The 19010-nt window shown below is 32.8% G+C and overlaps 2 long non-coding RNA genes across 9 annotated transcripts; both read left to right on the top strand.

The window, feature by feature from the left end:
* The first annotated feature begins 810 nt into the window (after positions 1-810).
* On the top strand, positions 811-12960 carry LOC118488052. Its single transcript, XR_004883503.1, has 4 exons — positions 811-876; positions 10196-10299; positions 10508-10568; positions 12770-12960. It is a non-coding gene; the product is annotated as an uncharacterized LOC118488052 (long non-coding RNA).
* Positions 3386-8417, top strand: LOC110925990. Of its 8 annotated transcripts, XR_004883502.1 has the most exons (12): positions 3386-3659; positions 3761-3810; positions 4311-4381; positions 4489-4936; positions 5187-5286; positions 5640-5765; positions 5843-5954; positions 6067-6175; positions 6906-7177; positions 7645-7802; positions 8226-8283; positions 8357-8417. It is a non-coding gene; the product is annotated as an uncharacterized LOC110925990 (long non-coding RNA). The 8 variants fall into 8 exon arrangements; XR_004883501.1 differs by having other exon boundaries at positions 8226-8417; XR_002584911.2 differs by lacking the exons at positions 8226-8283; positions 8357-8417 and having other exon boundaries at positions 7645-7896.
* Positions 12961-19010: the final 6050 nt, after the last annotated feature.

Below are 19010 nucleotides of genomic sequence, written 5' to 3'. Positions count from 1 at the left end.
GTATAGATTAGGGTGCGTTTTACCAGAAAACTGGAGAGAGTATATGTGTTTTAGTGAGTAGGTCCGCTTATTCGTACATGTCCGTATGTGGGAACCTACCAGGTCCACTTATTCGTACATGTCCGTATGTGGGAACCACTACAAGAAAAAAGCCATATAGTGGCACACATTTTTAGTGGCAATTAGATTTTGTGCCATTAATTTAGGTTTTAATGGCACTTTGCGTATGCCACATTTGCTTAGCACTAACTTTTAGTGACATTAGATTTTTATGCCACTAATTAAGGTTTTCAATGGCACTTTACATTTACATATATGTCACTAAAACATTTCTTAAGTTTTTCCAATTTCCCTCGAAAACCCCTTTTAATAAAATTTCGCCTAAAATTGAACTTTTATGCCATTTTCCCTCTAAAGTTTAATTTTTCAATTCCCTCTAAACTAAGAAGGTTAATATTTCAATTCCCTCTAAAGTTAAAGTAACTGTTTTTTTTTTTTTCACCAAAACCTATTCATCATTTTATCCATCAAAATTAAACTTAAAAATGGTAAACGAAGTGTTCTCCGCCAGCCCCACCATTAGGGTTTTACCTAATTTATCCAAACCTTCGCTCTCCTCACCTTCACTATCAGCAATCCTCTCACGGAACTCCACCAGCCCGTCACTATGTTCAGTTGGGTTTAAGACATCACTAAGGTAACACGAATTTCAGTTTGTCTATCACTTACTCTCCTAAAATCGTAGGTAATTTCTTCTTTTACAATACTTTTTTTTGTGAAAATTGTGATTTTTTGCATATCGGTTGGATCAGAAGGTAAGTTATGGAGCAATCTCATACAAAAATAACATAAAAAGACCAATTACAAGAGCAATCGGTAAGGATATACTTTTCTAGCAGCTTTGATATGTTGGTACATCTATTTGCATTTATGTTCTGTGTATAATGAAGCAATCTAATAAAAAAATTACACATATTTGTTTTATTGATCCATATCAATAAACGTCAATCATACTGATTAATTGACTAAGATTTTTAGGTAATCACCTTATTACACTTCAGAAATTAGTTTGCTAAAATGTTTGTTTGTAGTGATCATGCTTTAAATTGGGTTCTGTGTTTTGCTTTCCTAACCCCTAATGTTAGCCTCTTTGATATTTTAAAAACCTTGTGTTCACTCTAATAATTAAACAAAATAAGCTACTCCTATGGATTATAATTGTTGAACAATCATTCATTTAGTTAACGATGAAAAAAATGAACTTTATTCACGATATGTAGTCTTGATGTTAGGGGTGTGAACTTCTGACACGACTCGAAAACATGACACGAACCTAACACGAAATTCGTGGGTTTGGGTTTAGTCTACACGGGTTCGGGTCAGTTTCAGGTTGAATTGATTGTACAAGATGGGTTCTAAATTGATTGTACCAGGTGGGTTCTAAATTGATTGTACAAGAAACAAGAGAAAACTATAAGATGTTCGCCTATTTAGAGTATATGATAAAGTGAAATCCTTAAATGGATCAGAGTAGAAGTGTACAAATCGTTTATTTTCCAAACTGGTTTGGGTTATAAACCAAACCAGGTTGGTCAACACAAAACAAAAATCAGTTTATTAAATCACTTTTTTTTAAATATTTACCCTTTAAAAATAATATTCCATCCATACTTGAATAAACCTTTATAAAGATAATCTCTATTGTTTATATAGATCTTGAAGTGATCCATGCTTCTGTATATACTTAAAGTTTAGTTATACTTATGCTTTAATATAATCTATAATATACCAGCAGCAGCGTTAAACGGGTCGCCTGTTATGCCAACAGCAGCGTCAAACGGGTCATCTATTTATAAAACAGTGCATGCAGACCAGCTGCATAGTGCGAACATAATAGTAATAAGAATTAACGTTAGCTGCGGACAGAAACATGTCAAAACATTCAAACGGGTCAATTGTTAATGATTGTATCATTTTGAATATATTGATCAATGATCATTGTATTGCTTAGAAACCAATTATGGATTACACAATATGACATGTGTATTGTCTATTGATTTAGTATAAGCTCGCTTACCTCGTCAAGGAGTAGCCATCGAATTGATGAATGAATCACAGATGCAGCAAGAGACAAGAAGTAGAATGAAAATTCAATACAGATTAATTGTTATGCGTAATGTTTTGTGAGTTATGTGATATAATTAGGTATAAAGCTCTATTCGCTATTGGGCCAGTCTATTTTAACTTGCAAGCTATTTTCGGTTCCCAAGTCTATGTCGGGTTTCTTGAATAAAATATCCGGAACCGACCCGACCCTATTTCAAAAGCAATACAAGAACTGAACTAATGACTGAGATGCCTAGGTTCGGGTTTGGTTAGGTGTATTTTCGGTTCGGGGGTGGGGTGTCTCACACCCAAAAAATGTATGACACCTTGCCATTCAAAATATATATATATATATATATATATATATATATATATATATATTAAACAATTTAAATAAAATTTAGGTCTGGACCGTAAAGAACCAAGGCATACATTAAACAATTCAAAAAATGTATGATTACCCCCCAAACCGAAAATACACCTAACCCAACCCGAACCTAGGCATCTCGGTCTTTAGTTCAGTTCTTGTATTGCTTTTGAAATAGGGTCGGGTCGGTTCCGGTTATTTTATTCAAGAAACCCGACATAGACTTGGGAACCAAAAATAACTTGCAAATTAAAATACACTAGCCCAATAGCGAATAGAGCTTTATACCTAATTATATCACAGAAACTTACGCATAACAAATGATCTGTATTGAATTTGCATTCTACTTCTTGGCTCTAGCTGCATCTGTGATTCATTCATCAATCGATGGCTCCTCCTTGACGAGGTAAGCGAGCTTATACTAAATCAATACACATGTCATATTGTAATCCATAATTGGTTTCAAAGCAATACAATGATCATTGATCAATATATTCAAAACGATACAATCATTAACAGTTAACCCGTTTGACTGTTTTGACATGTTTCTGTCCGCAGCTAACGTTAATTCTTATTACTATCATGTTCGCACTTCGCAGCTGGTCTGTATGCACTGTTATATATATATATATATATCTATACTACTTTATAAAGCATATAGGAAGGACTTCTTAAAGTCCATAAAAATTTCCTTAAAACACCCTTAATGCATAATGTACAAGTCTTTTAAACACAACAAACACATTTATAACCTCACTTTCCACATATACCCTTACTAACTCAAACAAAAACACAGGTATCATGATCTACCGTCCATTACTTCACATGGATCATGATCCTACCGTCCATCAACTTCACACGGATCATGATCCGCACATTTACTTTTGAAAGCTGTAGTGTTCTTCTCTACACCATATTCCTCTGTCCTTTTTTTTCCTCCCAGATCTAGATCTGCACCAAATTCCTCTCTCTGCATTTTCAAAATTTGAATTCCCAAGTGGAAAGAGAGGAGAGGGAGACAGAGAGAGAAGGAGAAATAGAGAGAGAGATGCGATGGAGAAGGAGAGATGACGGCATGAGAAACCCTAAATACAAAATTGTTCAGATCTTGAAGGATTTCCGATACGAAACCTTTGTTAGACGAATAACATGAAGCCGGTTTCTTCATCCGTATGCGGACAACCAGGTAATCGAGTCATCTTTACCTTGTATATTTCTCTAAATCGTTTGATTCATTTGTATTTTTTATTATTTAATAATATTTTTTGTGTTGATTTTTGGTTTTAGGTCAGTGAAATTTGAATCGCCTTTTTGAAGGTTTTCTTGAGTTGCAGCAGGTATCTTTTTTTCATTTTATGCTTAAAGATTTGATCTTGGGTTATGTTTTGTTTGATTTCCATTTGGGTTTTGTTGTTTTGATCATATGTAGTGATTTCTTAGATATTTCTTGATGATCTTTATGCTATCATGTATATGGGTATGCATCAGAATTGATCTATTGTTTTTTGTTCAAGATTTATAAAAAAGATTCATGCTTTTTCTCAATAATCAAATATTGACCTTTGATCTATGTTTTGAGTCTTTTGACATGAATATCTGGGTGTATTTTAGGGTTAGGGTTATGATCTGAACTGGGATTGAAAGATGGAAAAAAAATTGTTTACTAATAATTTGCAGAATCTTCTTTGTAAAAAATCTTGTTTGATCTCTCAATTTCAAAAGGGTATTTATGTAAAATCTTTTATGATCTTGTACAATCACTGGTTTTGTCCCTTTTAGTACCAAAATCTTGAAGTTACCATCATATTTATTGTTGAATATTATTCTAAATTTATAGGAAACAGAGGCTGCAAGAAACCAATTGGAGGCAATGAAGCAAAAGAAACAAACTTTAGAAGCTGAAGTTAGGTATATTATCATCTTGATAATTAATTACAACATATTCAATCGTTATTCCGAATTCGAGAAATTTAAATGTTCATCAAGATTACGGTTCTTGTTCTTTGTTTTTCCAGGTTCTTGAGGCGTCGACGCAAATTTTTATTGAAAACGAGAACATCAACTTCACAAGAAGTGATTTTACCGAATATAGAAACAACCCAATACAGGAAAAGCAAGAAGGAGAAGGTTAATAACCCGAAGAAGGCTGCGACTTTGACGAATTTGCCCCCGACTCCAAACGTAATCTAGATGGGGAAAAACAAATAGCAAGAGAAGCCGATAAGTTTGGAAGTTCAATGGAGTTGGCCCGTCAAGAAATAGAATTGAATCCATCTCGAAGATGACCCGTTTTAATCTGGTTCATTGCAATTCTTTTGTTTTTATTTTATTTTATATTTTGTCTTGATATTCTTTAGGTTGGCAGGGAAACAAATTGTTCTCTTGCTTGCCAGAGGCATTAGTTGTGTACTGTTTCTAGAAAATACAACAAACCCACAACCATCACTGCCCTTTCATACTCGGGTATATTTTATCTATACCTGTTTGTATATATAACACGTAGAGGTAAAAATGGGTAGGCCGGGCTGCAAACAGGTTGGGTAATGACTCATTACTAATGAGTCACAGCTCTGCTTTTGCCTGTATGCATGATTTTTTCTAGAGAAGAAATTTGGTTTAGAGATAAATTTAGCAAAAGCTAAAGATCCTTATATTGTTTGGCTTCCTGAAGAGTCGAATCGTATTTAGATAATGACACCTATGATGTTGACAGGTAGACATGGATATGGAAGATGAGGACGCTTCACAGGAATCTCATGTTAAAAACCCACATGACGAAACGAAAGATCAGGTGGATGATTTTAGACCTCATGGTATGTGCCCAAGGCAAACGCTATTGAACCATTAGATTTGTTTTAAAAAACAAGCATTAAAGCCTTTTTTTCGTTTTAATTTTCGCTTTTAGATCTTCGTGGACACACGGGATACCCTAGCTCCATTTTTTTTATACATGCTGATCTGATAGCATTTTAAGTACATGTCTCGATAAGCTATTTAAGTGTTTGCCCTATATTTTTTTTCTTTTTAAGTAAGAGGTCTTTCACATATATCTATATCTATACTATATATAATATACATATTGATTGGACCAAATTGATGCTTGGCACCTCATACAAAATCATACCCCTAATGATACAGAAACAGAACTAACATTAAAAGATGGTAGCCAGGAGTTACCAGATCGGGCAATCAGTATAACGAGCATTTTATGGGTTCCAGTTCGTGCTACTAATGATGTATTAGAAAGAGGAACATCTGTAGGTTCCAGTTCGTGCTACTATGATTACTGAAGGTAATTTTTTATTTTTTTTTCTTACCTTTAATACTACTCATCTACAAAGAAATTGATTTTTTTTCTTGATTTTACAGAGGAAGCTAAAGCTATGAATCCCAATTCTATATTAAACATAAGATACACAAGGTTTCCACGTGTTCAAGGCATGAATGATGAAAAATCCCCTGAAACGATCCTAGCACACGAGTAAGATTCATTGCATGAACTCGTATAGACATTTTGATTCACTTTTAAAAGTTTGAATGATGTTAGATATCATGTTTGATTCCTAATTGTGTTCTTTTGCATATTGGTCCAGTCGAGTTATCTGTCTAGGGGATCTAAATCACCGAATTGCCCTCTCGTATCGATCTGCAAAGGCGCTTGTTGAAATGCAGAACTGGAGAGCATTGTTGGTGAAAGATCAGGTACAAAATTTCAACCCGATATAAGTTTTCGCACGGGACGAGTTTCGAGTCGGGACGGATTTTAGCACGAGACGGGTTTCAGTTCGTTTTTTTGTTTTGTTTGGGTCGGTTATTTTCGGTTTCGGTTGAGAATTTTTGTTTCGTTTTGGTGAGTTGGGTGGGATGGGAAACAGGTCAAAAGCGGTAAATCTTTTATTAATTAATGAAAACGAAATGCTAACAAACTGTCCATGCACTCAACTGCTAACCGCACTTTAGACCAGCAAGCAATGTATGGTGACACGTCCCAGGCTTGCTTCTATTGCATCAGCCCTTGCAGTCGAATTGTTTGTTTGGATTTGCATAATACAAAAGATTTAAAAATTTTAGTAGTGGGTGCCTGTGCCTCTGTTGTTAATTGAGTCACATAGGTTTGTAACAACCTTGTTATTGTTTGGTATAGTTATTATTAGTAGCCGTTTGATATATTGTTTTCAATGTGACCCGTTTCAGCCAGAACCCATTTTTATAAGGACACAAACTAATTTGATACTTTTTGAAAATGAGTCGTCTCAACCTGCACCTGCAATTTGACCCGAACACTTCGCTTCCATCTTTGTAATATACAACCTTGTTAATGTATAATTATAGTCTTGGTTGTGTTTAATGACCTGTAAATTGGGTAAGTCATAATTTTCTAAATAACCTTTCGGTAAGGTAAGTCTGATTATAGTTTTTGCTTCTTTTGTAGGTTACACCACCTTATGGAAACTTTCTTCACTAAAAAGAGAATTTAGTGCAGGGCCATCTTGCATTTGCATCAAGCAAGCAAGTCTGGGCAATATATAACATGTTCCTGGCCGGACCCTTCTAATGAAGGTGGTTCCTTAAATGCAAATATCGACCGGAAAGTTGATGTAGTCTTTTGTAATTCAAGTGTAGACATTACAAAATTTTATTTTATAGTACAGCAAGCACCATCAACTTAGATGAACAAAAGGCCTCCTTTAGAATTGAATATTGGTAAGATCTCTTTGAATAATGATCTTAAACATGTATACACATTTGAATCTATCCGTAAATCATATGGATTTATGTTATTATATAATTTTACTAAATTATATATTTTTTGTAGCTTAAGTTGGAATTTATATTTGTATTACTGAGACTTTGTATTAGTATAAGCTATTAATGAAATAAATGTCACTTTAATTTTATTATAATATAAATTCGTATTCACAATTTATATACAAGTTTAAAAATTTAATAAAATAGATAAATAACAACATAAATTAATAATAAAATAAATAAACAAGAACAAACTTATAAATTAGTATAATTATAAATCTAAATAAATGCACATTTTGCACATAAAACAAAAAAAAAATTACTTCTGACAATGGTTACTAAGATATATATAATAATAGATTTGATATGGAATTCCGTTTAATAGTTTCATTTAACCCTATCTCATATATTTTTTTTAACAGCGGAATAATTGGTTAGACACCTTTGTTAGTAAACTCCCAAACCTAAGTTCGAACCAAGAATCGAACTGGGCACCTCCCAGGAAGGACCCACCATGTGGATTACCCTCCTACCTCAAGCTAGACGATTGCCTATGAACCAAACATGCATGAGGCAAGTGGTAAGAGCATTCACATCCAAAAATCATATTATGTGTGTAGTGTTTTTAAATTATGAAGATTATAAAAATGGTTGTGAGTGGAGGAGAGAGAAAATGTTACTGTTCATCTGTATATTTGGGGGGACACTGTTCCCCCCCTATAATTTTTTAATATATTTTGAAATTGGTTGTGAGTGGATGAGAGAGAAAAGATAATGATAAAGGTATAAAAAATATTATTTAATTGAAAAGGAGAGAGAAAATGTAGTATTTTTTAGTGTAATTTAGGGTGAAAATATAGTGGGATGGATGTGAATGCTCTAATAAATCAAAATCACATTTGTTGAATTTGCTTAAATATGAATGAATATCTTATAATATATCAAGAGAGGATTAATAAACAAATGGAAATGAGTATCGTGTTTCAATTTGTCTCCGACACAGCATCGCGCAGGTTTCCTCCTAGATCGATCACACCAATGCTACGAATAACAAAACGAATGTAAGTACAATACAATATATCATGAGAGAATTAATAAACTAACTGAAAACGAGTACTATGTTGTAATTTGTAGGTTCCTATTGTAAATCGCCATCGTCGATCACGAAGATAGTTATTTTATTTATTTATTTTTTTTGTTATTTTAATAGCAAATTAAAGCATTCGATGCTACATGTTAGGTTATTTTGACACCCCGTTTAACCTCTTTGTTACGTTTGACCCAACTTTTTTTTTCTTTTAACAATTTTACAATTTAAATTGCCTTTTTTAACAAATGGGTCAAGTTGAATATCACAAACAAAAAGGTTGTATGTGGAGTTTACATCACAAATGTTGTCTACCGAGAGGATTGATAAACTATCAGGAAAAGAGTACTCTTAAAAAAAGTTCGGTCATCATGGACTTGCAAGATTCGGTCGTTAAAAAGACAATGGGATATGGACTAATAAGAGTCCTAATCTTACTATCTTAGTCCCATACATTATTGCATAACGACGTTCTTTAACCGGTTAAATACCCAACCTAAGTGATATGTTTCCCGCCGCATCGCGCGGGTAAACGACTAGTATATATATATATATATATATATAGAGAGAGAGAGAGAGAGAGAGAGTAAGGTTAACATACAAAAAGCCTTATCATACATCACGTAGGAGACAATGGTAACCGTTGGATCAGGGTATAATCACGCATGGGACCACATAATCACGTATGGGACCACATAATCACGCATGGGACCACATAATCACGCATGAGACTATAATCACGCACGTTCTATGATAATAACGCACGTTATATTTTTTGTCATGTATGTTAATGTATGTTAAGCCTTGAAGTACATTATACTTTCTCTCTCTCTCTCTCTCTCTATATATATATATATATATATATATATATATGACCCGTTTGACGCTGCTGTTGGTATAACAGGCGACCCGTTTAACGCTGTTGCTGGTATATTATAGATTATATTACAGCATAAGTGTTTAACTAAACTTTAAGTATGCTGTACAAAAAACTTTTTTCTAATTTATGGTATCGTTTATTACATGGGAAGTATATACAGAAGCATTGATCACTTCAAGTATGGATAGAATATTATTTTTAAAGGGTAATTAAAAAAAGTGATTTTAATAAACTGATTTTTGTTTTGTGTTGACCAAACTGGTTTGGTTTATAATCCAAACCAGTTTGGAAAATAAATGATTTGTACACCTCTACTCCGATCCATTTAAGATTTCAGTTTATCATATACTCCAAATAGGCGAACATCTTATAGTTTTCTCACGTTTCTTGTACAATCAATTTAGAACCACCCACCTTGTAAATCATTAACTATTTTGGCAAACACTTCCTACTTGCGTTTCATTTTTTATGACTCTTTTGGCCATGAAAGTAAGAATTTGAATCAAGGTGGGATTTGTCAAACACTAAAATACTCCACAAAAGTATAGGATCTGTAAAAGTTAACTATTTCCATTTTATCATTGAATAATTATGGGGTTTTCTTGATATTACTCTTACACTTGTGCATCCAGTCAAGTGTTGCATATTTGTTATGATAGATAGGCTATCTTTATTATAAAAGTCAATAGGTTGAATGGTTGATACTTTTTACTCCCATTAAACATCGTGCAAGAATTTATCTATTAGCACTTTTACTAGTGTTTTTTATACAAAATACAATTTTGTATTGTAGTTAATGTGTCTTTTAGATCTAGAGACTGATTGTATCAACCCATACTTGCTAAGCAACCAAAATACAAAGCTCTACATTGGCAAAGTTTATCACTGATTTGTGCTTGTTTCATCTCGTCACACGACAATGAAAACTGTGATCATGACTAGTTCTATACACGCCTTTACAATATATTTTAGCTTTTAATTATCGTGGCTGGCCATTTTGTTCTAGGTTAATCTTGATGGGCACGAGTCAAAGTTGGATAACTGGATGCAGGTCAAAGCTGAGATCAGTTAGAAACGTGTCATCAGGGTATGGGAGTTGGAGTGCGTATGGTAAACCCAACATTTGTGTGGTTTTCTATTTTTTTAAGGTCACTTTGATGGCTTAATCATGCTTTTTTATTATTTGTGCAGTCATCTATTTTATGGAATCATGACTATAGATTAGCCGCACTTGCTATTTTATCTTTAAATGGTAGGCATTTGTAAGTGTTTTTACTAGAGGAATCTTATGTCACCACTTTTTATCAATGTTTTTTAGGTTTGGTCAACATATTAAAGTATCTAGGCATATGCTAATGGGCAGAGGAGCGACACATTAGGTAAGTTTTATGTGGTGCTTATCATCAGTTGCTACTATTTTATATTAGTTTGATCTCATGACATTCATACTTTTGGTTTGCAAGTACCATCTTGGCCTTAAGGTTGCTAATTCTATGTTATTTGCAAGCTTTTCTGTTTATGCTAGTTTTTATTTTCTTGCTTGGAGGTTTTATTTAGGAGTGGCAAAATGGGTGGGTTGGGTAGGTTTGGGTAATGGGTTAGGATGGGCATGGGTTAGAATGGGTTTGGGTTAGAATGGGTTTAGTAAGAAATGGGTTAGAATGGGTTTAGGTCAAGATGGGTTTTTTGTCAAGATGTATTTGGGCATGATAAAAAATTCTAAGAAATCCAAAAAGACATAAAAAATCAAAAAATAATAAAAAATTCTAAAAATTTTAAAAAATAAAAAAAAAATTTAAAAATAAAAAAAAATCCAAAAAATTGTAAAAAATCAAAAAAATTCAAAAAAAATCAAAAAATTCTAAAAAATAAAAAAATTCCAAAAAAATCAAAAAATAATAAAAAAATCCAAAAAATTCTAAAAAATCCAAAAAAATGTAAAAATAAAAAAAATCTAAAAAATCGAAAAAATTCTAAAAAAATAAAAAAATTCTAAAAAATCAAAAAAATTCCAAAAAATAAAAAAATAATAAAAAAATCCAAAAAATTCTAAAAAAATCCTAAAATCATAAAAATTTATAAAAAATCAAAAAAATTTTAAAAAATCCAAAAATTCAAAAAAAATTAAAAAATCTAAAAAAATCTAAAAAATAAAAAAAATAATAAAAATCTCTAAAAAATAAAATTTTTTTCTAAAAATCAAAAAAATCTAAAAAATAATAAAAAATCCAAAAAATTCAAAAAATTAAAAAAAATTCTAAAATATAATAAAAATAAAAAAAAACAAAAATTTTCAAAAAATAATAAAAAAATAAAAAAATTCTAAAAAATAAAAAAAAATCAAAAAACAAAAAAAAATCAAAGAAATTCTAAGAAGTAAAAAACTCTAAAAAATCAAAAAATTCTAAAAATCCAAAAAATTCTAAAAAATCTCAAAAATCATAAAATATTCTAAAAAATAAAAAAAAACCTCAAAAATCCAAAAAACATTTTTTATTTTTTTTACTATTTTTTTGATTTTTTAGAATTTTTTTTACTTTTTAGAATTTTTTTTATTTTAAAGAATTTTTGGATTTTTTATTTTTTAAGAATTTTTGTCTTTTTAATTTTTTTTTGATTTTTATGATTTTTTATAATTTTTTTATTATTTTTTTGATTTTTTAGAATTTTTTGGATTTTTTATTATTTTTTTTATTTTTTTTATTTTTTACAATTTTTTGGATTTTTTATGATTATTTTTATTTTTTTGAAATTTTTTTTATTTTTTGATTTTTTTGTATTTTTTTGAATTTTTATTATTTTTTTGATTTTTTAGAATTTTTTGGATTTTTTATTAATTTTTTGATTTTTTAGAATTTATTGGATTTTTTATTATTTTTTTGATTTTTTTAGAATTTTTTGGATTTTTTATTATTTTTTGGATTTTTTAGAATTTTTTGATTTTTTTTTGATTTTTTATTATTTTTTTGATTTTTTTGATTTTTTTAGAATTTTTTGGATTTTTATTATGTTTTTGGATTTTTTTACTATTTTTTTGATTTTTTATTATTTTTTGATTTTTTTAGATTTTTTTCTTATTTTTTGGATTTTTTATTATTTTTTGGATTTTTTAGAATTTTTTGGATTTTTATTATTATTTTTTATTTTTTAGAAATTTTTTTATTTTTCTGATTTTTTGGAAAACTTTTATTATTTTTAAATTTTTTATTATCTTTAAAATTTTTATTATTTGTGAAGCCAACATGTACGAACACTCGAATAGGATGAAAAATCTGTCAGTGATGCTCTTTTTGAGTTATCCACTTATCCATGTACCATGCGTAATACCCATCATAACCCACGAATTATTTTAAATAGATATCATATAACCCATCCTGACCCATCCTTAGTTTTTTCTTAACCCATCCTAACCCATTCTCATTTTTAAAATGACCCAAAATAACCCAAAAAACCCAAATGGGTTTTATTTGCCAGGCCTAGTTTTATTAGATGTTACACAACATTTTAGGCATAATTATTGTTTATATTTTCTAATTAAAAGTTTCGTTTTATGGTAATGGAATTTGTTAATGTTCTACAGGAGACTTGAAGGAACAACTCTTGAAGGCTTATTCGTGAGTAGTTACGCTGCTTTGACTAAATTAGAGCACTTGTATGATTATTCAGCAATTTTGTAAAACTAATAGCAATTATGCACTTACGTTGCTTAGTAGACATTTGTTTTTTTGTAAACATTTGGAGTGTTTGAAAGATGATCCAACATTTAAATGAAGTGATGATATTATGATTTCCATATTTTTACATTTTTGTTGTTATTTTATATTGTAAATAAGTTATTTAAATTAATGTAATAAATGTGTGTATTGGCATTTAATTTGATTTGATTAATTATTGTTTAAAAAAATGCCACTAAAATGTTTGTAGTGACACAAAAATATGCCACTAAAAGCTAAGTAGTTTGTTGTGACATACTAAAAAAGTGCCGTTAAAAGCCCAAAAACTTTGTACGGCATATCAAAAAACTGCCACTAAAAGGCCTTAGCGTCAGAGCTTCTAGTGGCACTTTTCTTGTGTGCCGCCCATTCCTATAGAGGCCTTTAGTGGCACTTCTTTGGTTTTTATGGCACATTTTGTATGACACTGAATGGCATTTTTTTTGTAGTGAACCTATCAGGTCCGCTTTTTCGTACATGTCACACCCCGACCACGTAGAACATACAAAACGTGGCGGAAATGTCGGGAAGTGTTGTAACAGAATTAATTGTTTCAAATCCATGGCAATTTAAGTTTCGTTTTATTGATCAAACATGAAGGTTTACATTGTTTAAACAAGAACCAAAGAGTACATAACATAAATTAACTAGTTCTTGTCTCGTTTTAAATCACTAAGGCACAGGTCCGCCTAAGTATATCTTGATAAGTCCTATGCATCATCTCCTGAAAACACATGTGAAAATAGGTACGTCAGCATAAAAATGCCTGTGAGATACATTGGTTTTGTGAAAACGGAATTCATGACTTATGTTTGAGAAAGTGTTTAGTCATGAACCTTGTAATTTTCTTTGTCTTGTAAATCATTTGAAAAACGATAAGATCAGATGATATGTATAAATCAAATGTCAAGTGTTATTGTGTAAAACATATCGAAATGTCTATGTTCAATGTAATCCACCAAGTATGTATATCAATGTCAAAATGTTTATGTTTAATATAGATCATGTAATGTGTACCCAAAATATATCTTGTATGGTAAGTGAGATGTATCAACTAAACCATATGCAAAATGCACAAAACAAGGTGTTGAAGTAAAACATGGTTTAAATCAACGTTATGTTTTGTGGAACAATGCATGCTCTACTGATATTAACATTTATGCGGTATTGTGAAAATGCATACATCCAACCCTTGAGACTGTGGCGATAAACCCTTAAATAAATTAAAGGTTTATGTAAGTTATGTATATCGAATTCGGTCATTCCTTCCAATCCAAACAAACCCAGGATTTCTGGAACGGGAGTTGTCAATTCCTATGGTACCACTACCTACTAACGAACGACGTAGCTAATGTTAATGAATGTATTGTTCCATGTTAAACAAACTAAATGTCATACCAAAATGAAGGCATGTGATGTAAACAATTGTACTAAGTATGCACACAATGGGCATAAATAGCATGAAATGTAATGTGAACCAATGTACTAAGTACGCACACAATGGGCATACATAGCCTGAAATGTAATATAAAGCAATGTACTAAGTATGCACACAATTGGCATACATAGCATGAAATGTAATGTAAAACAATGTACAAAGTACGCACACAATGGGCATACATAGTAGAAATGTAATGTAAAACAATGTACTAAGTACGCACACAATGGGCATACATAGCATGAAATGTAATGAAATCATGTACTATTATGTACTAACGAACATAGCAGGCATATGATGTGAAAACATGGAAAGCATGAAAGTAGCAAGTAGGCATATGTACTCACCTGAGATTGCTTTGAAGTTCTTGTATAATAACCAAATAATGCTAGAGATCACGGAATATCAAACGACACCTAATAGGTAGCTATATTAATATACCGGACCAAAATCGGAAGGATCGGATAGTATGCGGGTTCGTAAACCAAATGAGTATGGGGACTCGTGTAATATGGTTCAACAAAGCCTACATACTAAAATGAAACCTAACCTAAGTGCTTGCGACCCATTACGACCCGTTTAGGTAGCTTATGCTACCTTAACGCGTCGTTCGCGTAGAACGCGTTTGGAACGCCTAACATCGTGACCACAAGGTATAATCTCAGAAGGTTACAGCTATGGTCACCTAATGTGTTTGGTCGGATCCTAATAATCGACCAAATGGGTCGGGTTCGAAAGTATAAGCGATGCTTTAGATCGCTTACCATACGACCCTATATAAGCACTATACTAAAAGTGACGAGCTAAGCATGTTAGAACATGCTTAACTAAGTTTAGAAAACAGGTTTGGCATCAAAACAAACGCCTTTGATGCTCGCGAGTAGTTTGGTTACAAAATACGCAAGAATGCGCATTTTGGCCGAAACTACGACTCGTCACTGAGCCTAGATAACGTGGTAATCAGTAGGTATAGTCACTACGGACTATAACCATCGTGATCACGCTCACGTTATGAAGTTCCAATGAACATCGTGTTGACCATAGGCTGGTCAACCCAAAAAGTCAACAAAACGTTGACTTTCGGACTCGAAAAGCGAATAAAAGAACAAAAGAACACTTACGAAGGGTCCCCGAAAGCTAATCTCGATCCAGGAGCTAAGGTATGAATCAAAGGCCTCAACTTAGAGCTTTAGATCAGATTTTGTGGGTTTTTAACCAAAAGGGGGTGGGGGTATTTATAGGAAACGTAAAGCCCTTAGGATCGTTTCTTGAATATCGTGCCACGATCTTAGGCGTACACTTGTCACAAAGTTGTGGTGGCTCAAAATGACCCTTAGCTCCTGAGATTGTGAAAGGGCATTGCCCTTTGGAGTGTTTGAAAGGTCAATCTTAGCAAGAAAACAAAGTTTCTGCTACTGAAGGGGCCATGCGGCCTGCATCAGGATCAGACAAAACTCAGGCGGGCCGCCTGGCTATGTCTGATCTGCACCAACTTTCAGAATTGGCAGTTTTGGTCCCTGTTGCATGTTTAAGCCATTTCCGACACTTCTAAGGCCCGTAAAGCCAACTTTAATGCCCTAAAATGATGCCTAAACATTGTGGACATGAAATATGCTCAAAAGTATGTCGGATGTTGGTTCGTTTGGCCGTACGATCGCGATGTTCGGTTAATTACGACGGAATGCGCATAAGTGCGAAAAACGATCCAAAATGCGTGACGAATGGATTTTTCTCATGCCAAACACTAAGGCATAATATTATAATGCTTACATAAATTTTTGGATGTCCGGATGTATTCAGAACGTAAGTTATGCGCGAAAGTGCAAACTTGTGCACTTTTTGACACTTTTAGCCCTTGAATAATCCAAAAGTTTGTTTTAGCATACCAAACCCCTCAAAGACTATTTCTAAGCTATGTAAAGGATATTGATGGTATGTTTAACTTATGGACATGTTCCGGAACGTTCGTTACAGTTCAAATTGGCATACTTTCGCAGTTTGTCAAGTTTAGTCCCTGTAAGCGAATTAACTTGTTTTTGCCATACCAAGGCCTTCAAAACTTATTTCTAAGTTATGTAAAGGTTATTTAAGGTATCTTAAGTATATGTTGATGTTCCGGAGTATTTTTCGCATTTAAAATGAGTACGTTTACGCATCAGTTTGCGTATAATTCTCAAGAAAGCAATATAAAGTTTGAAATTGAACAAGAATTGATATGTGCAAAAGATACACATATTTATACCTGATCCCAAGTATGAAATACAATATTTCATCGGCTTGGTATTTGTTTGATGGTCACGGTGACACAAGTGTCACAGTCTCCCCTACTTTAGGAAATTTCGTCCCGAAATTTATTCAGAGGAAACTTGTGAGAGTTTAAAAAATGAAGTTGAAAAGATTGAACAACATTGGTTAGGGTTATGAGCTTCTAGTAACTTTAGTAACATAATGCTTGCAATGTAAGAGGGATACTTATATACAAGTATATGAAGCGTCATTGGTGCGTCCACCGTACCTCCATCACATCGTTCTCATTTTGTTATTGTTGTTACTATCGGCTCTTACACATAATAAATCTTACTGGGTTTCTGTGCACCAAATTTCATAATTATATACGCGTCCATAATTACACAATTCCTTGCATAGTTCACTCAGTCTATTTTATAATGTGTAGAGGAAAACCAAATGAATAAACCCTGTGATGAATGTGACTAGACCACCATAGGGTCCTTTTTATTAAATCAATAAATGATTTTAATAGACAACCAAGGGTCTTTTCAGCTTATATCATCACATGTCATTCTTAACCATATTTTTGAATCAATCTTTTGACTAGACCATTAAAAGGGTCTCTTATGAATCATGGAGTGGTACTATATAATCCAAGGGTCTTAACTTATTACATAGAAGCCCATTAAGGATTTAAGGTAGCACCTTTTTGAATATCCTACTACGAATCCCTCATATGTAGATATGAAAGATTCCACGAGGATTTGGATAACGAATATCCAGAGTATACAAAAACACAAAATGCATAATAGAAAACACAAGATGCATAAACACATAGTCATATAACCACAAAAATTGTTTAACTTGATTTGTTATCATTCTATTAATTTGTTCTGCTAACTGTGCACATGTATTCAAAGCACCCCAGGTATCCAATCAGTGGATTTTGATTGGTGCTTTAAATATTTCTAAGAATCTAACTATAAAGATAGAAAGATCTTAAAGAGAAAATTCGATTTCGTTCTAAGGAACCGAAATGATCGAATTTTGGTACATGAGGAATCCAATTAAGGACTCTGATTTGTATGATAATCATCCACAAGGGTCTAATTATGGGGATAAAAGATCCCATATGGATTTTAGAAGTTAAAGATGTTTCGAAACCTTGCACTGGACGTGTTTAAGTCAAAACACAAAGTAAATGCTTATGAGGTTGAGATGCTCAATATGCCATGGCAACATATGGAGCGGAATTTGAAAGTTAAGTCAATGTATGAGGTTAAATGTTTCTGAAACTATGCATGTTTGAAGAAATCAGAACGTAATAGGTATGAGATTTTGAAAATATCCTTGGTTATCTAAACAAGGATTCAAAGGTATAGAAGCACGATTACTCGTAATGTCACTTTATTTCCTGTACTTCGTTTCTAAGAATAAAACGAGTACTTTAGAATTTACCAAGAAAATCATGAGTAAGCGCAAAAATGGGAAGAATTTTCACGAAAGTAGTTTTGCAAGGATCATAGTTCCTTAATGTAGGCATCATAGGGGAATGCCATACATACATGTAACTATACTTATATATCAGAATTGCGAACAACAACTTTTATTTATGAACGGGACAGATTGTTTCACATTACAAGTAAATAGAAGAAACAAAAGCATAAGACAACAGCATCTTCTAAACAGCCAACTGATCATCCGTGGGTTGGATTTGCCTTAGCAAGCTTCGGGCATTTATTCACGAAATGACCCATCTTGCCACAGTTGTAGCACGATCCAGGTGGGAAGCGAGCTTGATCAGGATTCGCTTGTGGTTGGGTAGCAGCAACGTTTATAGTAGCTTTGTTTTGGATAGCAAAGCGGCATATGTTAATCAAATGTCCCCACCGTCCACAGTAGGTACATTTGAAGCAAGGTAAGAGGTTTGAATGATGACGGTTGCATCGTTTTCATAAAGGAGTAGTTCCTTTGTATGGCTTCCTAGCAGGGGGTTGAGCTGGTTGGTTGGGGATGGCTTGACCATTGTAAGCGACCACGGCGAAGTTCTGAGAAGCCTTTCGCTTCTTTGACCTCTTAGGGGATCCAGTCTGTTCATCCATGGTCTTTGATTCCTTGATTGGTTTCTTGGCTGGTGGTGCAGGCTTGACTTCTGCTTCCTTTGGTGGCCCTTGAGTGGCTTCATTGTTGAGGCGAGACATGGCAAAGCCTAATTCGACAGTCTTCAGAATTACTTCGCCTATCCGCTGGGCAAACTTGGCAGTCTGCTCGGATATTTGCGCATCGTCGCGATGAAGAGACATTCTGGAGGAAATGAAGGATATAGGAGGAAATAAATGAAATGTTATCGGTAAATAAAACAAGATGACAACGCATAGAAATTGTGATCATTTGTTTGTTACCTAGGGCAAACAAATGAGACGGTGTCTAATCAAAGTAAG

Source organism: Helianthus annuus, chromosome 2 (assembly GCF_002127325.2).
Source record: "Helianthus annuus cultivar XRQ/B chromosome 2, HanXRQr2.0-SUNRISE, whole genome shotgun sequence".
NCBI lineage: Eukaryota > Viridiplantae > Streptophyta > Magnoliopsida > Asterales > Asteraceae > Helianthus > Helianthus annuus.
Note: the sequence above shows the minus strand (reverse complement) of the source record. Positions and strands in the feature narration are given on the sequence as shown.